This window comes from Cupressus sempervirens, chromosome 11 (genome assembly GCF_028749045.1).
Source record: "Cupressus sempervirens isolate cs-2001-9-10 chromosome 11, ASM2874904v1, whole genome shotgun sequence".
NCBI lineage: Eukaryota > Viridiplantae > Streptophyta > Pinopsida > Cupressales > Cupressaceae > Cupressus > Cupressus sempervirens.
The window spans coordinates 372,437,912-372,464,617 of NC_143128.1; the positions used below are offsets into that span (position 1 = coordinate 372,437,912).

The following is a 26,706-nucleotide window of genomic DNA, read 5'->3' on the forward strand; positions in this document are numbered from 1 at the left end:
ACATTGCGCAATTAATAAATATGGAAGTGAATGACACCTTAAAATTAATCTAGCTATATGGGCTTATAAAACAAGTATCAGAAGTCTTGTGGGAACATCACCCTTTTCTTTAGTATACAGAGCAGATGTTGTGCTTCTAATTGAGGTTGAGATTCTTATTCTATGAATCTCTCTAAAAGGCCTCATAATTGATGATGACTATAGAATATCTTGGCTAAAAGAGCTAGAATTACTAGATGAATTTCGATAAGTTGTGTTTGATTATCTATAATCTTACCAAAAGTGGATGTCCAATAGTTACAATAAGGAAGTAAAACCATGGGACTTCTAGGTGGGTGATCTTGTTTGAAGGGAAAACCAGCTCAAGGAGTCAATCAACACCCTTCATTTGAAAAGGTTCTACAATTGATATGCTTTTGAAGCTCTTTGTACATATCTAAATATCCTTAAAAAATTCTAAAAATTAGAAAAAGTCCTAAAAAAATCTATTATCCTAGTGAAAACCTAGCAATAGCCACCTTGGTAATACAAAAAAAAAAAAAAAAAATTGAAAAAGAAAAATGAAAAATGAAAAAAAATGAAAAACATGAAATGTGTCATTGATGAAAACTTGGCAAACAAGTATCGTGGTAGCAAAAATAGAATCTCTACCAAGAAGGTGAAAACCTAGTGAACATATGCAACTTATTTCAAATACTACATCTTGTAGCACATCTTTTGGCTCTTATACAATTGCTTTTCTGCTTTTAGTATTTCACATTCTTTCTTTAATTTACTATTTTCTCTCATGCATACACTCTCAATTATCTTTGAGATTATTCTCAAACCTACATGAATTAAAACTAGTTAGAGTATAGGGGGAAACACCCTATAGTTTTCAAGGATTTATTTTGTGTTAGTCACCAGTTGTTTTAACTATGTCTATCTACTAATGAGATTTCTCTCTCGAAGATCTCTTTTGCATTAGTCACTAGTTTTCCTAACTGTGTCTACCTATTGTCGCTTAGTCTACTACTAGATTTTTTTGGAAGAATATTTCTTTTACATCAGTCACCAAATGTCCTAACTATGTCTATTTGCTATCACCTAGTCTATTTATGAGATTCCTCTCTAAGGCAATCTCTTTGATGTTAGTTACCAGTTGCCCTAACTATGTCATATACTATCATCCCTCTATTGAAGATATTTCTTATGAATATTCTAAACATCAAAATTTGACATCAATCCCCTAACACTATAACTAAATTGAAAACATTAAAACTAATTAAGCTATGATGAGATATTCTCTATGTTTTTTCTTTCTCTTTGTCATTCCCCTTTAAGAAACTCAAGGATGTCTAATTTGACTAGAGAAGCAACGACTAGGGGCATGATCTTTTCTTTTCTTCTTTTTTGATGGTTTAGTTCCAATGATTTGAAGGTTCTATATAAAAGGGTGGTCCACTATAAGAGCCCCTGTGTCATGTTGGATGGCCATGTGTACCTCTACTCATTTTATATGGACACTTCATTGATTTTGGTCTTTTTCCTTGACTATTTGAGTGATTTCTTTATGCTACGATAAAATAATAATCCTCGTCCTATGAAGTGAACAAATAGGTCACTGTGACTATACTTAGTACAGTTTTGTCTCAAGTTACAAATGCAAGGGTCCTTGAAGATAGAATGCTTACTAATTAATTAGCATGAGAAGAATCTCTCACATGTCTGGCGTGCTTGTACGCAAGAAACATTTTAGTCATCCTAGCATTTATGCCCGGATGTTTATGTTCACTTACTACATTACTAGGAAAAGATGTTCTAGTCATTCTGGCTTCTTATGCCTCAATGCTTACATCTAATTCCAACAAAACTACAAAACATGTCATATTCATATTCTCATGATTGCAATGCTAGTGAGGATTGTATGATATTTGGTGGCCTTAATCAAATTCTCTATGATGAAAACTATATCTTATAGGTTCAATAACTAGTCCTAGGGATTGCATCTAGCATAGGATTGCATTTCATACTAAAATTGAATTAGGACATGATCTCAATTAATTTTTTAATTGTATTCTTCAACTTGAAAGGAGAATGATTTCTTACACGTATTATGTTTCATCTTGACTACACAAGTGTTTGATCCCTGGTCAATCTTTATGAATTTGTTGGAGCACTTATCATGAGCAACAACTATAAACCCCTACATGAGATGTTAGTATATATCTATTTTACATTGTCATACCATCCATCACACTTGCATAAATCAAAATCATATACGAAAACATCTCATGTATGAACATCATAAAACTATGACACAATGATGTGAGTCAAAATATACATATAAATAAAAATGAGTGCTACTCAAGCACTATTGATCTCAAAATGCTACAAAATGATGTTGATACATCTCAAATATATGATATGAAATCCAAAATGGACATAAGGGAGTGAGCTAACTCCACCCTTCTCCTTCATCCCCTAGTGTAGGAGGAGGAGGAGCATCTGCTCTAGCTAGTGGATGTGTAACCTCTAAAGCTATGGCATACTCCAAGTAATGGGGTACCATCTTTGTCACCTTTGGTACTAGTCTGACATATGCAACATAATAGTAAGTTTATCATGCTATTTGCTTACATGCCTCATCCTGATGTCACTCTATCTTCTCTCTTAGCTCTTGGATCTCTTGATCTAGCTTTGCCAATCATGTGTCTCACACTATGACTTGAATCTGAAACTCTCCAAGCCATCGCTACACTTTTTGGACCCTATCCCATGACCATCACAAAGCATCCTATGTCTATGCTAATAGATCTTGATCCTATGGCTTGGGAGTAGGCTGATCTTGCATCTCCTCATCACTTCCACCCTACTCTTCCTAGTCCACTTATTGTAGAGGTTGATCCTCCACCTGCTACCTCAGGGTATCACCTCTGATAGAACCCAAGGTTCCCATATCTCCCTATGGCCTCTTGTGACCTAATCCACTCCCCCTAACACCTAGATCTATCCTTATCTATTGATGCAAAATCAAGATCAATGTCATCCTCTATCAAGGTCCCTACTACTATGGCCTCTATGGTGCCTATTATGAGGCCTCTACTGACTACCCTAGTATAACCATACAACCTAGTACAAAAACACCAATTGGATCTATAAATTGAAGAAAATGATAACTCACAAAATTCTCCCTAAACTTCAAATTCATCCCTCCATCAGCTATTACAAGCATATAATCCCACCAAGTCAATTCTAAGCTCTACACATCTATCATGGATTGCCTAGGATATAACCTCAACAACCAACCCTTCTTCATCTCCTCGATGAAGTGGGTGTATGAATACTACTCCTGTGAGATATCTTGTGGGCAACTATTCTATGTCCACTTGCATATTTGTGGAAGTCTCAATTACTTGGATCGATTAGCTTATCAGTGTTCAAAAAGAAAACATGTACCTTATCTAGGCTTAGGCATCATCCTACACCTTGGTCTCCCTCTAGGGTCTCCATATAACTTATTCTAGGTTTTCCAACTAAGCCCTCCACTACTCATTCTTACCCAATAATGGTGGTTAGCTATCCCCTATATTTGCAAATATAAGGCTCATGAGGCTATCTCATTTCCTCACAAATGGGTCTTGTAATAAGTAAGTTCTCCCATACCCAAACCTACAATATGTTTACACATATCACCATGCTCTTTTTCTCTTTAGAGGCAATCTCATGCATCTCATGAAACATGTGGACCAACATGTACTAACCCCAACAAAAATACATAGGCTTCTCTAACATACACTAAAGCATATGGCCCCATCCACACTCTAAACCATTCTACCCTTTGTCTGGCATCAAGTAGAAACTGAAGAATGTACCACGTACTATTGCCAGTCTATGGGTTTGACCATACTATTGTATGAGCTCCTCCTAGGGGATATCCCTACCCATGATGACATCATCCTAAAATATGGCCCTAAGTTCTAAAGTGCTAGCCTTAGGCTCTGTGGCATACTCTATCCTTACAATGTGAAATGGGATACATAGAATCTTGTAAATACCCTTTGATGTTATGGTCATCTCCTTGGATGGTAGGTGGAATGTGTTCATCTCTGAATGGAAATGCTCCATCAATATAGTCAAGAAACTATGATTCACCCAAATTTTAGGGATATTACATAGATGTATGAGACCTAAAGAATCAATATGTGCCACCTTTGTGACATCCAACTATCTGATCAAAGCCCCAGTGGTTGGATAATGAGATCTAAAACCAACATATGGAAAGTAAATTTTTAAACATGCAAACAACATAGCACAATTAGTATGTAAGCACAACAAAAATATGATAATTTCATACTATTACTATACAAACATCATAAAAACATGCTACAATGACTTACAATGACGCCAAACTACCCAAAAAAATGCCAATTTACATACAACTAACTCAAAACTATACACATGCTTGCACAAGAAACATGTTGGGTCACACGAGAAACTTGCATCATGTGAAGTTTGTCCAAACATATGTGCAATTTAACCCTATCAAAGGGTTTCCCACATGAGACATGGGTATGTGTCACATGAGAATTCCTTACTATTTGTACGAGCTTATGCTACTAAGAATATCTTCATGCACATTCTTTGGGAGCCTCATACAAGGAAATGAGTCCTCACACAAGGACCCAACACTAACTTATAAATTTTAACCAAAATGCACAAAATTTAAAACAACAATGAGGTTTTTTGACTACTCATAGGTGGTTTATAGTCTATTGATCGATTGTGATGCCTGGATTGCTTGATCTATGACTATGCACTGGGACCACCATTTTTGCCTTAGAGTTCTTTTTTGACGTAGGCAAGAGGGTGAATAACTAGGGCCAAAGTCTCACCCAGCTATCCAAACCACCCTGCAAGAGTTAACATAATGGAAATGAACACAAAGAACAACAACCAAAGGAGGAAGAAGAGTGAATTACTTTTATTGATTCATCAAGATATCTTCATACATGCCTAGCTATGAGGCCTTTTGGGTTACAACCAATTACAATACATTTAGTTACAAAGATCCAACAACAAATTTGCACTTTTAGTTCTACTTCCTCATCTTCTCTCTTTGAAACTTGCCTAATTCTAAGCATGAACATTCTATTTATACTTTCCAAAATGGTTACAGATCATTCTAGAATCATTACATAAGAGGAAGGGTGACCCAAAAATGGCCTGGACTCATCCCAAGAAAAGATCTTAAAATAAATGTCATGAATGAAATAAAACCCACAAGTTAGCTTGAAAAATCACGTCCAAATACTGACACTCGACATACACTAGGTACCTCGGCACATGAAGAAACACTTAGCATGCACTGAGTAACTCAACACATGAAGAAACACTCAGCATACACTGGGTAACTTGGCACATGAAGAAACACTCAGCATACACTGGGTAACTTGGTACATGAAGAAACACTCGACATACACTGAGTAACTTGACACATGAAGAATCACTTGGCATACACTGGGTAACTTGGAACAGGAAGGAATGCTAAAATAACTCAGCACATGAAGGAAAATAGAGTTACTAGGAACATGAAGAAAATAGGGTTACTAGGCACATGAAGAAAACAGAGTTACTAGGCACATGAAAAAAATAGGGTTACTAGGCACATGAAGAAAACATGGTTACTAGGCACATGAAGAAAATAGGATTGCTAGGCACATAAAGGAATTTCTAGGCACATGAAGAACTGCTAGGCACATAAAGGAATTTCTAGGCACGTGAAGGACTACTAGGTACATGAAGGAACTACTAGGCACATGAAGGACTACTAGGCACATGAAGGAACTAATAGGCACATGAAGGATTGCTAGGCACATGAAGGAATTGCTAGGCACATGAAGGACTGCTAGGCACATGAAGGAACTACTAGGTGAACAAAATGAGCAGGATAACAAGGCAACCCAAGATGCTCCTGCATCATTTTTCCACAAAAGAGAAATGATCAAATGATTTGAACATGACCCTTAGGGCCCTTATATATGTTTTGACTAAATTATCAAAGTGCACTGATGGATGCGAAAATTACCCCATGGCTAAATGGACCACTCTAAACTCATTTTCAGGATCAAAATCAAAATTTGACACACTTAAACAACTAAAAATCATATTTTAAAATCATGGGACTGGCATGATCGAGCATTGTGTAGTCTATCTTTCTGATATCATATGAATCTTAGAAAACTATCAACTCAAATTTTCTTCACAATTTTCAAAATTTTCATAAAAAGTCAAGTTTGGTCAATGGTGGTCAAACTTGGTTAACTGAACCTTTGAATAACTCTATATTGACTCAAAATTTTCTACATACTCTTCTGATCTATTCTATATTCTTTTAAATCTCTAACCACATTACTATCTTCAAATCTATTTATTTACATCAATATTCTCATGTCTCATCTATCTCTGTCACATGCTATCTATCTTACTTATTGATAAACTAATCAAACTCATAGCAATTATTATCATAGATTGTTGGACACATATCTAGATGTTCTATCTAGACTCATAAGGATTAAGCCTCATTATGGGGATAATCCTATGACTCATAATAGGTCTTCATATCTTTCTCTTTATCAACTAGTATTCAGGTGTTCTATATGAACTTTGGAGGATTAAGTTTCATTCTAGAGATAATTCTAAACTTTATTTCAGTCATTGTTTAATGGATAGGTAATGGGACATTCTAACCCGAGCTCCTAAGGATAAGTCTCGTTCTAGGGAAAACCCTATGAATTTTGATTAATTTTGTCATCTTTTTATGAATAGGTATCAAGGCATTCTAACCATGACTCTTGAGGATTGAGTCTCATTCCAGGAATGATCTTACAGATTTTGACAATATTTATTCTCTTGGAACAATATCTAGGTGTTCTATCTAGACTCTAGAAGGTTAAGCTTCATTCTGGAGATAACCCTAAAAATATCATCAATTGGTTTTCATATCATCAATCTTGGAATCAATCTTAGTGCTTGATCTATACTTCAAACTTTCAATTTCTCTGAATCAATGTGTCGTTTGCACATTTATTCAAAGAGGGGCAAATGTAATACCCCTAAATTGGCACATTGGCATTTTGAACCAATTTTGTGCATCAATCTTACAACATCAATTTCTTTATTAATTAAGCCTTATTGTACTAGGAATTTCAATTTTGATTGGATTTACTTGACCTAAGTGTCAACTGTAGAAAACTTATAATTTTTATTAATCACATACTTTATTTAATTCCTAAATATTTATCTAAATTGGCTAAATTAACCTTCTAATTTATTAATTTAATTACAAGTCCTAGCACTTTAATCAAATTAAGATCCACCCCTGTAGCTAATACACATGAAAAATGAATTAAATATATTGATTTAATTAAATAGTCTCATCATAATGGTTGAATTTAATATTTAATTAATTATAATATTAGATTATGATGTCATATTTGAATGGATCAATATTCTTTCCTAATTCATCTCATATAAAAATGGAATTAAATATATTGGTTTAATTAAATATCCTTATCATAATTTTTGAAACTAATTATTTAATTAGTTATAACATTATATTATGAGGTCATATTTTAATGGATCAATATTCTCCCCTAGTTCATCTTATTCAACTCCATAATAATGGGGGACTCAATCTCTCCTCCAATTTGAACCGCACATCCAATTTAATCTTAACCGTTGATTGGGTCCAAGATTCTATAAAAGAGACCCTCAACCTCTCATTTTGGGGGATGCAAGTGAAGAGTATTGAACCATTGTTGGATTGAGCACTCAAGCATTTTGCATTCACATCTCCATTTCTTTTACATGCTTATCATATAGTTCAAAATGAATTCATTTAGATTAATTTTATTATCTCATTCCTTAGATTAATTTGAATATAATATAGATTAATTCATATCTTTGTATACAAAAATCTAAAAACCATAGATTAATCTTGCATTTGCATTCATTCAAATCCTTTGTACTAGTTTGGTCTGGTTACTGAACTCTCAATTCTAAGAGCACATAGTAAAACCTTATCTAGTTAGAAGGAAATAGATTTCCTTGTGTAGATATGTTGGATGAATAATCTCATTTTTATTTTGAGATGTTATTGACAAACAATTATCATGTTGAAGTGTGTGCTTGAATTAGATGCCCATATTTAACACTCAATGGGGGAGTAAAGGGAGGTGTAGATGGTTCTCCTTGAGCCAAAAAAATGTGAGTATTGTGTTATTTCAAATTGTAGGGACAATCCTTGATAGAATGTCCCATCATTTTAAAATATGTTTCAAAATGCCTTCCTAGGGAAATTATTCTTCATGTGCCCCTCATTTTCATAGTCTATACACAGATGGGGTTAATCTTAAATATATTCTTTAGCCCATATGTGGGTTTTTTATCTAATTTCCCTATTAACTCCTTTAGTATCCTACTATATGCTCTTATAGATATATTTTTTCCTTGTCTTGTATTGTATATCTCTACTACAATCTTATCATCATCTTTTACAATTTAGAACTCCTCCTCAAACATCATGCTTAGATCCCTCCATTTGGCCTTCTTCCCCACCTCCAAGTTTGTATACCAATCAATATCTATACCCCATAGTGTGGTAGGAAATGCCTTTAGCCATTCATTTGTGTCATTTTCTCCATTTGCCTACCATATAGTTATGCTAGTTTTATAATGCCTATTATTTTCACACCAAAAATTTGTAATAACTCCATTAATACTCATGATATTAAATAAGCCTCAACTATTAGGCTGATATCTCCAAGATGAACCTCCACCTTTAAATTTATGACATTCTAAGTTCATATGACTAACTTACTAAGTAGAAAGCCTCCACAAAAAATAAATTTTCACTAAGAAAACCCTTATTTAATAAATAGAAAGGAAATATTTTTGGTTGATGTAGGATTGCACTTAAACCCATGATGCTCCTTCATTAGAAACCCTAGGTAATTTGAGAAGTGACCTTGTCACATCTTAGGTATTTAGAGAAAAACAAAGATGGTCAATCTACTCCCTTTTTATCCATGATTAACCTTCTATTGGCCCCCTTTTCCATTTTACCAAGTACTCTTTATATGTTTTGTTCCTTGTGCTTTTTCCGACATGACTTTCCAATATCTCCTCAATCTCCTTTGTAGGTGAAGCAATTGATGGAATACTCCACTGCACTTATACAATTTCATCTCAATCACCTCCATTATAATATTTTGTTAGATCTAAAATGTTAAATACTAGTAAAATATTTAGTTAAGTAATAAACTCTACTTCTTAGGTATTTCTAGAATCTTTTCTTTTTAGTATCTTGCATGGTTCAAACTTCTTCATTTTTAGCTTGTTATTTGCTCCTACTAGAAAACACTACATCCTCAAATGAACCATGACTTCATCCCCAACCTGAAATTCCTTATGCCCCCATTTCTCATTTATCTTAGACTTATATTGTGTATTCATCCTTGCAATGTGATTCCTCACCTCCTTGTCAATGTTCTTCAAATGTTCAAAAAAATCCTCCACTTTAGCACTTCTTATATCTCATTTATCCAACTTCCTCAATTCAAAATCATTCTAGGGGCTACTCCCATTTACAATCTAAATGGTGATTTACCAACACTCATGTTGACATAATTATTGTATGCAAATTTGGCCTCTAATAGAATCATATCTTATCCCATTGCCTTATCTCCAACCAAACATCCAAGCAAATTCCCCAAAATCCTATTCAAAATTTTTGTCTACACATTAGTCTGTGGATGATGTGATGAATCAAACTTCAAGTCCATGTTCAACTTCTTCCATCATGTATGCCAAAAATATCCAACAAACTTGGTATCTTGGTAGAAAACCTATGCTATTTGGGTGACCATGTAGTCTCACCACTTCTTTGAAAAAAAACTTTGTGACATGAACAACATCACTAGTCTTCTTGCAGGGAATGAAATGTGTCATCTTTGAAACCTTTCAACCACCACAAACATTAAATCATACCCTCATTGATTCCTTGGTAAACTAAGAAAAAATCCATGTTGACATCTTCCCATGACTTCTCTAGTACAAGTAATGGTTGATACAATATCATATTTTTCTTCACTCTTCTTTCCATCTGACATACTTTGCAACTCTGTACAAAATTCTTGACATCTTCTTGCAATTGTAGCCATTCACAATTCTCATTAACCATAGAAATGGTTTTATCTATATCAAGATGTACAACCAATCCTCCACTATGCTTCTCTATGATGAGATTCTCCCTCATAGAACTTGGAATGCACAAAAGACTTCCTTTGAACAACATACCATCTTGGATTATAAAATTCAACCACTTTGTTCTATAACATGTAACTGGTTTTGTACAAGCTTTCCAAGCTTCATCAAATGTAGGATTATCTGATACAAATTCTTGAGTTCCTTGAACCAACCACCTCAATTTGTATCTTTCTCAACAAATGTTGTCTTCTACTAAGAGCATCTGCAACTATGTTGATCTTCTCACTACCGTGTTTCAAAATAAATGTCTAAATTTGTAAAGACTCAACCCATTTCAAATGCATTTGGTTCAATTTTCCTTGAGTATTCAAATATTCCAAAGCTTGATAATTAGTATACAGAACAAACTCCTTAGAAAGAAGATATTATATCCACTTCTTTAATTCTTGAAGTATAGGATAAAATTACTAATCATAAACATAATAATTTCTTTTGACATCATTCAAATTCTCATTAAAATAAGCGACAATACTATTTTCTTGGCTCAAAATAGCTCCTATTTCACTACTACTAGCTTAACAATATACTTGAAACACCTTATTAAAATATAGAAGTGCTATAATAGGTTTCTCTATAACTCTTTGTTTCAACAAATTAACACTTTTATATGCTCCTATATCCCACTTAAGCTCTTTCCTATCCCTTTTCATTGTTTTAGACAAGGGTCCACAAATACTACTAAAACCTCTAATAAATTTTTTGTAAATGCTATAGCCAAATCATGAAAAGATCTTACCTTTTTTATACTCTTTGGAGTAGGTATTCAAGGATAGACTTCACTTTCTCAAGGTCCATTTTAAGAGTTTATTTCTAAACTACAAATCCTAGGTACATGAACTCCTCCTTCACAAAACTAGCCTTCTTCAAATTTATCAACAACTTTTCTTCCCTTAAAATATCAAACACCTTACAAATTTGCATCGCAGGCTCCTCCAAGGTCTTACTAAAGATCAAAATATCATCTAGGTAAACAATGATAAACTTACCCAGAAATTCCTTTAGTACCTCAATCTAAAGCCGCATGAAAGTGATTAGTGTATTGGTTAGCCCAAAAGACATGACTAACCACTCATACAATCATTCCCTTGTCTTGAAGTATAGTTACTAATTATAACTATTACTCTAATATTGGTTCCATCCAACATTTCCTCATCTTGTGTAGATATGACTCATTTGCACCACTTTGTGGCATTGAGAAAACTCTATAGAACATGCAACATGCATTGAGGTCTTCTTCCAGGAGGTCTTCTTCCAATCTGAGATGTCAAATCAACATCCAAAGAGTAGTGTAGAATCACTTCACCCATGGTTGACTGAATGAGAGGATTTATGCTTTGCATGCTCTTGTTCCGAAAATCACCAAGGCAATATTCCAAATTAGGGTTTTCTTTTCTTTCTTGATTTCTTTTTCTTCTGTTTCTTGAAGATTCTATATGAAGTTCTCTATTTGTTTGTTCTAAAAGGGGGTTATGTTTTTGCTTGTGTAGATGGACAAGGAATCAATTGTTGGAGATGCCATTAGCTATGTACAAGACTTGTAGAAGAAGGTGAAGGATATTAAAGCTAAGATATGTAATTTGACCTCGTGCTACACAAAAGTTCTCAAGGTTTGAGTTTTATATGATAGTTAGGATGCCTCAATTGTAGTAGCTATTGTGATGCTTCCGGTAGCCATTCTTGGTTTCTATATGTGCTTCTCTCTCTCTCTCTCTCTCTCTCTCTCTCTCTCTCTCTCTCTCTCTCTCTCTCTCTCTCTCTCTCTCTCTCTCTCTCTCTCTCTCTCTCTCTCTCTTTGTGTGTCTTAAGAAAGTTACAGCCATCCTACCTCTCTATTCAAAGGGATGAAATAACTTCAATATAATATTGTAATCTAACAGGCCAAATTTAAAATTATATGCAAAAATATAAAGGAATGGGCTCTTGTATAGGGAATTAAGATTTTTTTAAAAATATCCTCAACCTATAATTCCTAAATATTATAATGCTAATAGTTATGGTTTCTTTGTGTAGGAAAAGAAACTGTGGATTTACCTTTATTGATCTATAAAATAGTAATATAGAAAAAATTAGATTTGAATTGAGACTAATAGAGGGGTGGGATGTGTTTAAATTAGATTAGAATTGAGACTGATAAAGGGGTGAGATGTGTTTAATTTTTTGTGTTGATTTGTACTACTTAGATACCTAATTTTATAACACAACTTTAGTTCATAACTATAATGGGAGATTTGTTACCAGTTCAAGAAAAAAGAAGAAGTTTTCTTTGTTTTAATATATGTGGGTTTCTAGTATGGTTTTCTTCTAAGATCCATATGTATGCTACTTTCTATTTGATATAAATGTGCATGCATATTTATTTAAAAGGTGGTAGCGTTGAGAAGTTGTAATGCCCTGCCCGAAGATCCTTGGAACAAGGATTCAATACAAGCCAAGATTTTTTTTTTTTACATGTATGAATGCACATGAAAACATCATACATGGATCACAAAGATCACAATAGAAGACTTCACCAAAATCCCAGCAACCAATAGATCTTTGAATGCCACAACCAAACTAACACGCACAAACAAAGCCAATAATGACAATGCACATGATGAGGGCTCGAAGGAATGACCACTCATCAACAAAACACCTAGTTGGGGTAAAATGTAGAATCCTAAAATTTGGCTAAGCTTGAAATCTTGAAGGCCTAAAAATTGGCTAAGTTTGGATTTCTAAAGCCTTGAAATTTTCTAAAATCTTTATCTTATCTTGGAGAGGTCTGAAACCTATCTAAAAAGATTCATTGCATATATTTAAATATATCTTAAGTATAAGGAACTTATACTTAAACAATATATTTTAAAACCCTAGGAAATCTATTTTCAACTAGGAAGGTGGAGAACCCAAAAGGGTATCCAAACCAACTTTCAAACTTATTCTTGACAAGCCTAAATAGCATGAAATTATAGAACAACAAAATTTTGCACGAAGAAATTCCCTCTCATTCAAAGAAGTGCAGTCTCACAAGAGGGTTGCACAACCTTGTGCAAAGACTTGTATCCTCATGCAAAGACTTGCAATCTCGTGCAAGAACTCAAATCAACACGCACACAAAAAAAATTATAAAAAGCTAAGGAAACTATGAATCAAAGTTCCTCCACATTGGGGAGTACTGGATCCATATTTCGAGGTAAGAACACTCTAATCAAAGCTAAAAGATGGAAAACTGAAAGAAAAGTCTAACCATCTAATCAAAAGCAAGGGAATAATAGAAGGAAACATCACATTAAGCATAATTAACAACATGATGCACAAAAAAACCAAACTAAGTACACGGTTCCTCCCAACCATCAAAAGCATCATAAGACTGTCATGGATCCTAGCCATCCCCGTGCATAACATCCCAAGTCACCAATTACTAGATCTTCGATATTGTCATAATAGGGATGCGACTACTAAACATGCTACCAACATAAGCATAAGGAAATCTAACATGCTAAACCAATAAGCAATAGATAATCTAATATAGCAATACACATCATCTAGTCATATGCTAAACATCATAATATGAGAATGCATAAAATAAACTAACATCATCTAAACAGGATATCCAAGCATTCCAATGAAAGCATAAAACATTAGAAAGCATACTCCAAAACCCAAAGCATCAAGTGAAAACATCCAACAATGGTCGCACTAGGACAAGAAACTATCTCTGTACACCAATCCCTAGTAGTGGTGAAGGTAGCTATGCCTCCCAACCATGTAGCACCTATAGGTCCACACTTGCCATGCTGATGGAGAAAAAGATCCAACCACAAATACACAAAATAACATCCATGGCTAACACTCATGCCAGATAGTATATGGTTGTAACCAAGAACTAAGACAATGCAAGGAGTATAGGTCCTAGTTAGACACTCAAAAGGCTACTAAGTAGGGACTGACATCATGGAGATTTGCTTGGCATCAAAAAGCCCAAGCTTGGATTGTGTGGATTCAGCATCCCTCAACAGAATGGCTCAACACAGCATTTTATTATCTTAAGTTTTTGTACCATTCACACATTTTATTTAGTTATCACTTATATAAAGCTTCCTCTATCAACCCATGGTGCCATGATCACTAGGTTGCGAGATAGAAGCCCCTTCCATATGCTACCCTACCCTACTCATGCTCATCCTACGACAAATACCCATGGGCATGCATACTTCCATCCCAATCCCAATGATCATAACTTCTAGAAGTACCATGAAAGATTGGGCCTCACAAGTCACCCGAAAAATGTAAGCACATGTACTTGTGTGTGGCACACCACCATCAAAAAGATCATAACACAAGGCTAGGATGAGAACACAATGCAAAGAAAACATCCAACTGAAAGCAACATGAGAAGGACGAATTCTAGATGAATCCCAAAGCCAATAAAATCATATATCATGAAATCACTCAACTGGCCTCAATCTAAGAGTATGGATTCTACATGAATTCCAATGATGCAACAAGACCAAACATCATGAACTCACACAACCGACCTCAATCCACGAACATAGATTCTACATGAATCCCAGTGTCCACTAAACAATAACAAGGGTCCAAAAGAAACTATAACACTAGGTTTGACTGATTGTGTAATAGTGGTTTGACTGATATCCAAATGGATCATCAATGTCCATGACCCACATTGTGCCAAGACAACCCAAGAAAATAGGGTGGCACACAAAATGAGGTAAAAAATCCAAATTTGAAAAAACTTCAAAATTAAAACCCAATTGGCCTTTGGGTACAAGAACCCCAAAAATCCAAAAGTAATCAATTTTGGACATCATATGCAAAAATGGCTAGCATAACAGCATAAAACCCCAAACCCTCATCTCAAAAAATAAGGAAATGTTTGTACCCGCCCAACCGGGTAGAACTAGCATACAGAAACGAAGGGGAACACTAGTTCTTAGCCTCCAAACAAATGACTACCAAAAATAGAAGTAGAAAAGAAGTAGAAACAATAAAACAAGAAAGCCCTACCTCACAACCAAAAGGGGAAAATGGGAATCTGAACTATAAAATAAATATCTCATAGAAGTAGCTGAAAATCACAGCAATCCAAAGTTTCCCCAAGCTGGATCCAATGAGCTCAACCTCATGATGATCCCACACCCATAGCTCCCACAATGAACAAAATAGTAAATCCTCATGAAGAGGATTTTGGATTCTACTCTCCAAATTTCTAATTCAAAAGTGAGAAGTGAGGAATTAAATTCCTTTTTGGATATTTATTCACTTTTCAAGTGAATAATCGATTAGGGCAAATAACTAGCCAACATAGTTAAACCCTAAATCAACCCAAATGAAAATAGGCTATTCCTAAAAATAGGAATTCATTGATGGAAAAGCTGCCAAAAATAAAAATAAATCAATTAAAAAGTTAAAAAACCCAAAAATACAAAAATTTCCTTAATAACTTTCGCGACAATGTGAACCTCTAAATGCACAGACACGCTTACTGATCTAATCACATAATGCAAATGAGTTCGGATTTAATAATCACCAAAAGGATTAAATTAAACATTTAATTAAGGATACGTCGACCATATAAGGATGACATTGGTAAAATATGAATGGTTGAATCACTAACTCCATGTGCCACTGCCAAGGATATAAATCCTACATACTAAATAACATTATCAAGTGCAATTGCATATAATAACATAGCCAAAGTAATAAATGCATTAAATCACCTAATTTAACCATTTATTTAATTATATTAAAAAAATCTATTTACATCACTCATGTTCACATAAAGCATATCAACACAGTAATGAAGTAGATAACCATAGCATTAAATCCATCACCTAACATAATCAGAGGTATGTCGAAATAAAAGATAACTAGGTATCATCACGAAACACATTATCATCTCAAAATGGCATCATCATGCAATATGATTGATTGAACAACATAGTAGTCTAAAATCTATGATACTAAAATCAAAGTATAACATCTGACCCTCAAGTCCTCTAAAATATAAAACATCACATAAGTAACAGATATCTCTCATATCAAAATATAACAAGGTAAATGCTGAAGCACATAACCAAATAATCCAACCTGAACATTCCATTTCTAATTACTTAAGCATTAAATAATGATTATTTAAACAACACTAAAAAGGCACTTAAAACACATAAGTGAACACAGTCATAAACATGACTAGCCACTGCTACAAGAACCTAGTCCAGTGCAACATGGTAATAGTACATAGTGAAATCTCTATACAAATCTCAAGGTAATCATGGAACAACCTCATAATACCACATCGATCTTGGTAACCACTAACACAAACCACAGTGAACCAAAAATCACATCATAATCTCATAAATCAGTCAAAGCATAATCAAAGCAACTAATACAGAAACATACATCAAATCAGCTCTATGGTGTAAACCACTCAAGGTCACAATCATGATCCATCACAATAAAAGATCAACAAGGTTGCATCCATCACGATGACTTATATAAGTCAAATGGGAGAGGCACTGCAGAAGTATTCTAGAGATTATTTGTGTGTCAAACATAAAATGTAAGTGTAGGATGTTTAGATGATATTTGATTGTGTAATAGCACTTTAGCAAGTGTTTAATATGACATAAGTGAGAAACTAATGCTTTTTTTTAATAAGCCCACCTTGAACAAGGCCTGACCTTATAAACACTATCAATAGTGGTATGCTTCTTTTAAAGTGTTTGGTTTACAAATTGCCATATTCTTTGAAAGGGCTACACATGTCACAAGTGCATTATAATCTTGTAGATATGGATATGTTTACACAAACAATCTAATCTTGCATGAAAAGAGCCTATAAAGATGGTGTTGGAAGAACCAAAGGTTTTATTGTATATTTATCAAACAAAAATTAGAGTTTTAAAACCTATTATTTAACAATAATCATAAAAAATGGAATAACACATAACTTGTAGTTGAAGTGCAAAAATAAGAAAATATATTTATCATAGTTATAAGCACTAAAGGATCTCCATGTAACAATATTCATTTGCAAAATGATCTTGACCTTATTCCTTTAATGGTGCATGCATTATCAAACTTGTTTAACTAAGTTTTAAGGGAAAAAGGGCATCAATAACACTAGGTTCAAATGAGATACAATTTGACTCCATTCCTTGAAGGATATATAATTAATCAAACTTTTTCAACTTAGTATCAAGGAATAGGGGCCTCCAAATTCTTAGAGCTTGATTTTGGCCTAATCTCTTTACTGGGTTGATGAATAATTAAACTTTTTAAATGTAGTGTTAACAATGAAGTGACCTTTGTGCAATTAAATTTGGTTGGGGTATAATCCAAACCTCATCCCTTTTGATTTGTGGGAATTATTAATGAGCCACATTAACATGTTTTGATAATTTTTACTCATTTATCTCATTAATGGTTTCACAAATAATCAAACATTTTCAACTTAGAAAATGACTAAAATAATTCCAAGTCATTGAACTCTTTTCAGGTATCTTTCATTCTCATCTCCTTAATGGGTATGTGAACAAAATCAAACTTCTTCAACTCTTGTCAATGTCTAAAGGCCTTCATGCTACCAAATTCTCTCAAGGTTCAATCTCAACATCTTCCTTTTATAAGAGCACAAATAAGATTCCATCTCAACATCCCCCACTTATTGTCAAGGAACAACGGGCATCTGTATTTTCAAATTCCTTTTAGGGTATATCTCAACCTTTTCTTTTTAGCAAGTACAAGAACAATCAAACTTCTTTCGCTTAGTGTCAGGAACTTATGGTCTCCAAGCTACTAAAGATCATACCCTGTCCCTCTAATGGTTGCATGAATAACCAAACTTCTTTGAATTAGGTCAAATAAATGAAGGGTGTCCATACCACTAATTTTCTTAGAGGTATAATCTTGACCAGTGCACAAATAATCAATTCTTTTTAGATGATCCCAACATCATCTCTTAACAAGTTCTTGAATAATTATACTAATACACAATCCTAGCCCCATTTCTTTAGCAATTGATGGATAATCAAATGTCTACCCCATCTCAACCTTTCCCTTTTATAAGTAAAAAAATAATGAAAACCCCTTACACCTAATATGAAGGACTGAGGGGTATTCATGCAACCAAATTTGTTCTAAAAATTATCTTGATCTAGACTTTTCTATGATATCTTTTATAGGGCCACAAATAACCAATCCTCTTCAATATTGTGTCAAGGATATAATATCTTCAATGTTGGGCCATGTCTAATTCATTAAAAAAAAAACTTAAATAATTGGTCTTCTTCAACTTATTATCAAGGATCGATAGGCCTTTGGACTACAAATTCTTTCAAGGTACAATTTCAACCCCATCCACTTAATAATAATCAAAATTAATTGGTTAGCGTAAGGGTTGATTGAGTCTATAATATTATTATCAGTAAGGGTATGATCTAAATTGTGTCCTTTCACTATACAACATCACTACACTCCAAGAAAATCTTAAGACACAATATCAACTTCATCCATTTAATAGATACCCAAATAATAAAACTCATTTGATTTAGTATTGGGGCTTGATTGAATCCATATCATTAATCCTAGTTAGGGTATGATGTAAACCTCATATTTTCATTGTAAGAGTCAATACACCCCAAATAAATCATAAGATACAATTTGAACTCCACCTATTTAGCATACATAAAAATAATCAAACTTATTTGATTTAATGTCATTAATTAATATCATGTTCCATACTATTAATTTCACTTAAGATGCAATCTTAAACATATCCCTTCAAAATGCTAACTAGATCAATACACTCAAAACCAAATGTATCCCTTCATAATACTAACTAGATCAATATGCCCAAAATAATTATCAATGTTTAATAAACTCCTTACAACCCATACAACTTCACCAACCAACCCAAAATCAATTTGGAATGATGATTTTTTTATCAGTTATACTAGCTTTAATCATTCAAACTTGAGAATGAGTTTCTTAGTTTTGTCAAGATCATGATTAAGGGGACATTGCAAGAATGAATTTCTCTATCGTAATTCTAACCCAAGTCCAATACACCAATCTAAAACTTGTCAATATTTTGTCTTTAGTGTGTGCTTTGACCAGAATTACAATAGATGCTTTCATCTACAATCTCAAAAATTGTGCCTTGCAAATATTGTGTTTCTAGAATTCTTCTTTTCTACATTTATTACTTTATGTGTTGCATATGATCTAGATCATTTCCTACAAATGTTAAAATAGAATGTTCTAGCTTTAGTGGTTCTAGACTCTAGTGTTTTTGTTATTGGTTCCTTTATTCTACTATAGGTAAAATATATCATATCTATACTGATGCTTTTGGGGGTGATTGACTGATAGTATTGACTATTCTTGGCTTCAAGCATATTATATGTGGGTAAGCCTTACTTTGGTTTCTTCAAAATTTTAATATGTTTCATGAAAAGTAGATTTTTTAGTTTATTTTTATTTTTCACCACCTTGATAAGATTTACTATTTATGGAAAGTTGGTTATTATTGGATGGTTGCTTGTGACATGAACATTTGTTCTCAGCGGTGTGTTTATTGCACTTAACAAGTAAATTCCCATTTGTTGAATGTGAGTTTATTATAAATGTTGTGATTATTAATATATATCTACTCGACCTCTAAGTTTGTTTGGTTGAAACTAGGATTCTAAAATTTTTTGGTGAAAAGAGATTTAGATTTAAAAGGGGTTAGTGTTATTTCTATAAAGATTGGGATCTTAAAGTCTTTTTACTAGAGATAAAATCCAAGGCTTGCTTATAGGGTTATTCAATTATCTACAAAAGTAACAAATAGCCTAATTAGCTAGAGTCACTTTTTGTATCTATGAGGCTTTAAAATTACTAGAGCATGGATATTTGGACCTTTCCTGAGAGGATCTATAGCCATCGGATTATATCTATTTATATTGATTTTCTTCCTTCATAGCTATCTTCATATAAAGATTATTATAGACATAATAGTATAGTATTCTTTCTCTAGGTCTTCACTTCAAGCATTATACTTTATTGGACAATCTTATACCTCAAACTTGGTCTTATACCTCAATCTTGGTGTTTGTTGTAAATCTAAAAGGATGAAGCTCAAAAACTTGATTTTAGGCCCTAGGGTATAATAGACATTTCCAAATTTGTAGTAGATTTTTTATGAGATATCTCAATATTTGAAAGTTGAAATGTCTCCTTCCGTATTTCCCAAATATTTTTTCTTGTTTAATTCTCCTAATCTAACATTCTTTTCATTTTAGGATTCATATTGATCTTGATTTGATTTAGCCCTACAAGAAACAATAAAATAATGATGGAACTAAGCCTTTTTAGAGATTGGATTTTTGCATTCATTCATACCATTTTCATTTGTAATAAACCTTTCTCCACTCACTTTTTTTAGGTAATGAAATGGTTATTAGATGTTAGCAAATACTTCTACACTCTTATGCTTTAGCAACTAAATTATTTTTTGGATACAGGGGAAGTGTTATGCTTCACTAGGTGATCACCAGTAACACCCATTCCACCAGGCTTCTACGATGCTACAAATATGATTTTCCTTACATGCACTCAGACAACAATTAGTGCAAGCCTCATTATGTATCTTGGAGGCAAGATCTAATCCAAAGAAAACTTACAAATTTTTAACTATTATAGTAACTGATTTCTATTTCAAAATATATGCTTCGATTGGTCTTAAAAAAAATTTAATCTTGAAGGTTTCAAAAATTTAATGACATCATAATATGTACTTTGATTGTTCTTAAAACCAATTTAACCTTGAAGATTTCAAAAACTTATTAATTTGTAACATACCCATGGAGGATTTTTGCATAAGATAATATATGAACATTGAAATAGACCATTACATGTCTTGATACATGCTAAAGACACCACTGCCATGAATCAAGTCATAAATTTTGGGATATGTTGAAAACGCCTCTCACCTACAATCCAAAAACATGCCTTTGTCATACCATCCAAATAGGCTTAATAGCATACTCTTGGTGAGTCCAAGTACCAAAACCATGTTATCTTATGTCATACAATTTATGTTAATATTTTGGACAGCACATGGGCAGTAATTTTTCATGGCAAGGGTTTGTGGAAAGTCATAACTGAAAGATATGTGAAGGTTACATCTAGGTTTAACTTTGAAGAAAAATTGGCAAAGCAATTGTTAGGGACTTCTTACATTAAAAAAAAAAAATGTTCACTTTGGGAGTTGCTCATTCAGTTCTCATTTCACCTTAACTCTAATCATGAGATGTAGCAAGGTCAAATGCTATATCAAATTTTAGAAAATAGTCACAATATTATTGGATGACTTTGGATTTGACTGCATTGTCCATTTTTTATTAACACTTGGATCATATTCTATAACCAATCATTTCTACATTCATATGAATCATAGAGTATGATTTGAAATGTTAATAAAAAAATGTTAATGCCATCAAATCCAAAAACCATCCAACAATTTATCATAGACTATAGAAATTTCATACATGTAGGGCACAATGTTGCCTAATTGTGGGTCTAATATTAGATTTGAGAATATGCCCAAAAATGTTTTGCTTACCAATTGTGATAACTACCAATTAATCCGCATTCATAGATGGTACTGAGAGTATTTAGTTTTGCATTGGATGGAACCACATTCATAACCCATGAGCGATCATTTGCCAAGGAGGCAACAAAGCCTCCCAAATTGAAGTTCATGTCAATGATGTTTTTGTATCATCCTTTCCCTAGATGGCCATTGAACATTTTGTAGTAAGAAACTCTCTCATTTCATAGTTTGTTATCTTCATCAAACTTTTTAGCTATAATTCCAGGGAGACTGCCACTGCTTATCCTTGGAGGGGCAGATGTAAAACATTTTAGCCATTTTTCTAAGGCCCCCCCTACAACATCATGGATATCATTCACCTCTGGAAGTGGTGTTATGAAATTTTCCATCTTCTTATACCTTCCATTTAGCAACAATTCAAATTGATAGCAACAAAAATAGGTCAAACAAAGCTAAGCTATAAAGATGATCTAATAGATTGACATATATTCCTAATTTACACTAAAAGATGTTGAGGAGATGCTCTGATACCAAATTCTTATAATGTTTCATTCTAGAAGACTTATATTGCTATAAAATAAAAATGGGTAAAATTACATACCAAGCAACATTAGGGTTGTCAGCTTCATATATTTGGGGAGTTTTGTAAACACATCTACTTTTAACACAATAAATATGGTTTGTGGGCTTTAGCCATATAGCAAGGTCACCCTTTGAACAAACTTCTTCCAACATAGATGCTTTGCAACATCTTCAATTGCATCTTTCTTTGCTTTCAAGTCCTCTGGAGTTCTTTCCCATCCCTTGTGATATTTTTTCCAATTTATAGGACTACCAGATAAAATCCAATACCCACTAGACCACAACACCCTATCCACTTCCAGTAAGTAAATGACATATGGTGGGAAAAAGAATAGGTTAACTTAGAAAAATAAATTCCATCCATTACTAAAGCTCTACTGAAGAAATAGGTTGGATTTAGATAATCACCATAGTCTTTCCATGGAATAAGACAATAGGAGCAGTGAGCCATATCAAATGATCTTGCTAGTTATGGCATCCTTTCAAAAGCCATGATACCAATCATTGCTGGAACACCATGTTCTAGAGAAAACTATACTTGTACTTCATGTGTATCCCTCAATGCAAAGGATATGGTTAAAATGTTTCTCTTTAGTAGGTAGGCACCCCAACTAGCAACCTACAAATCATTATGAAAGAGAGTCACTCTCCAATTTTGGTAGTTGATGTATGTGATCAAATGAAAAATCAATATCAATTTCATTTGATTTATGCAAAATGTAAATATATAACTTATTTTTTGTCTACATTAGTAGAAAGAAAGTTAGTGTAATCAATGAGAAAGTTTAACTTGTAAGAAACAAAGTGATTTTTGATCTACTAGTCAAATGCTTTGATCATTGAGCTTTTAGAAGCCTTAAGTTCAAACAAGAAATGGAAGGTTCTTTAGGGCAACTCAATCTTGTACCAAAAGTAAGAAATTATTCACAGTAGTAGAAACTATTAGGAGAAAGGATAATTTGACCCAAAAAAAGTGACTTGGGAATGCCTATTAGAATAGGGTATAACTATACATTAGTCTTAAGTAGCTCCATAGACAAATCCCTAGGGAATTAGATTTCAAGGAAGGCCAAATTATATACTGTCTCATGAAATGATGTAAGTTGACCAAGAGATCTATCTTAAATCAGCCACATTACAAAATTTGATGATTCAGGGTCCTAATATGATACTTAAAGACTTCATCTCAAAAAATACAAGGTTGTAGCATGCAAATCAAAAAATTGGATCAATGGTTGAAGTCTTATAGTTCAGTAGACCAGCAGATAATAACTTATAAGAGCACTCCAAATTTTAAAGGATCCATTAGTCTAGTTTCATTTCTATAAATTGATGAAAATATGATGCCACTGTTGAACGATAATCAAAAGGTAATGTTCATCTATCTGGAGCACACATAGATAACACCTAATTCATATTTCCTTTTATATCTTACTAAAGAGCATATATTTCCATGAGGAAAACATTGCTATAAATTAATATGTTTTGATCTTTTAATCATCTTCATTAGTTGATGCATTAATCAAATTAGTCATTGCTATCAAGATTAGTCAAGACATGCTACTAATAGCACCTAAGTAACTTTCACCTTGTGACATCTCTTTGAGGCATTTTACAAATAATTAAGATACATTGTCTATAACTCCACATTTTGCAAACATCTAGGCCTTCTAAGAATTATAGGATCATTTTAGTTACATTTGAAAATATTAATCAACAATTTCCATATGTGCAGATATAAACATTAACTACAACATGTCCAATTTATTTGCAGATATATTTTCCTATGAAGAAAGATCACACCTGATAATATGAACCCAGAACAATATAATGAGACAATGGTTGTATTGTGGGCTCAGTTCCAAAGAAAACTTGATAAATGTTATTGTTCTTGCAAAAATTGTAAGGGCTTAAAGAATCAAAGAATTCTAATCACAACAACCCAGAGTCATTGTAGGCAACATGGTCACATTGAACAGGGCCACGATTTTTGTCCATTATTGAATGTGGACTTCCTACTAGAGGAACATGGAGGTATGAATATCGAAGTTGAGGATAACACTCCTATGGAAGAAGATGATAATGTGCCAGAGGACATGATTGAAGAAGATATTATTGGGGCAAGTGATGAAGAGGCTCACAATGATGGTACTAGAAAATCTGATAATGATGATGAAGATGATCTTGATATACCTTTACCTAAGAAGGCACATGAGCCCTTATATGAAGGCTCCCAAACAACTCTACTCTTGACTATAGTGTTGTTGGTGAACTTAAAGGTTATGAATGCTATATCCAATATAGCAATGTCACATATGCTAAGGTATGCCATTTTTGTCATCTTCAATGTTAGCATACAATTATTATTCATTAAATTAACAATGCATAATTGTTGTTGTAGGTTGGTAAGTGAGTTCTTGTTACCACCATCAAACATTTTGCCTTGATCATACCAAGAATTATCTAAAATTACAAATTAGATTGGAATGAAGTATCAGACAATACATGCATGTCCCAATGATCACATTCTATATCATAAACAACATGAATTTGCAACAAAAAATCCTAATTGTCATATTAGTAGATATCGGTCAGATCAAATAACAAAAAAGGTTTGTAAAAAGGTTCTTCGATACATTTCCATTATTCCACGTCTTCAATGATTATTCAGGTGTGCTAGCTTGGCACAATTTATGGATTACCATGGATGCAATAGAAGTCAAGATGACATTATGTGAATGCCTACTGATGGTTTTGCATTTAAAGAGATAGAAGAAATATGGTCACACATTAAAGAAGAACCTTGTAATTTGAAGCTCTCATTGGTAGCAAATGATGTCATCCATATGCAAATATGAGATCTGTTTACTCAGTGTGGCCTATTTTTTGTTATTAACAATAACATTCATACTTGGATGTCCCTAAAGAGGGAGAACATAATGTTGTCAATGATTGTGCCAAGTATTTTTTCATTTTATAGTTATCTAAATTAATTAATAAATAGTGCATGAAAATGGTCATAATAATTATATAATGTTTATGTTCATTAAATTACTAGGTAAGTACCAAGTTAAAGATATGAAAATGTATATTGAGCCCCTAATTGATGAGTTGTTGAAGTTATGGAATGACACCACTATGTATGACATCTCTAGATCGATAAGACATTGACAATTTCAATTCCATGCAATGCATGTATGGACAATACATGATGCCCTTGGGCTAACTCATTTTTTTGATATGTTATATTGTTAAGATCACATATTTTTGGTCTATTATAGTGCTTACACATTACTATTGTATGCTTAAGTTGTGCATGATAATTGTACATGATCTTTTAGGTCTTCAGACAAAGGAAATATTTGCATGTCGAGTTTGTGGTCCAAAGATGAAATCTTTTCATTCAAGAAGTTTAGGAAAGTAGGTGTTCAATGAGTTTAGGCACTTTCTCCACAATAATCATAGGTATCAAATTGCTAAAAAACATTTTTTCAATGGGAAAGAAGAGACATCATCAAGGCCATGAAGAATGACACCTCATCTATGGAAGTTGGAATATGATCAACTAAATCATTGAAGTAATGTTCAATTTGTTGTCCTAAGTTTAAAATTTGTATTTTGATATTGTCTTATATTTACTAATGCTATAATTAATGCTCATGAAGGTTGTTAAGGCATCAATGAACAACTTCCTAGAGGAATGAAAAGTTACCCTACTCGATTTAGTAGGTTACCATATTACAAAGATCTCCCAATCATGCATTTGTTTGATGCTATGCATATTGGAAAGAATGTAATAGAGACACTGTGGAAAATGTTGGATGAAAGGCATGATAGAGAACAAATTGCCAAAATTTATACTGATATTCATGAATCCAATCATGCACTAAAATATGTTATTGAATCAAATAGAAATGGAGACCACATAAATACAAGTGCCCTTCCTTGGTTATTAATGGAGCAACAAAGTGATGCATTAAAAGAAGTCATAAAAAAAAGAAAAATTTCCAACAGGATTTGCTGCAAATATAAGCACTCTTCTACAAAAGGAAGGTGATTTTGGGCCAAGGTTGAAAACACATGATTGGCATACCTTCATCAAGGTGAGTCATCTTCTCTATTTACAATATATTTGTAAAATTGAATGTACTACCTATTGAATTATTTAATAATATATTGAAATGATCATTTTTTAATGATTGCAGTACATCCTA

The 26,706-nt window shown here is 33.3% G+C and overlaps 1 pseudogene; it reads right to left on the bottom strand.

Annotated features, from left to right (window-relative positions):
- Window positions 1-23,526, bottom strand: part of LOC149529623 (putative methyltransferase PMT17) — a 188,724-nt pseudogene extending 165,198 nt beyond the window's left edge.
- Between the last annotated feature and the right edge of the window lie 3,180 nt (window positions 23,527-26,706).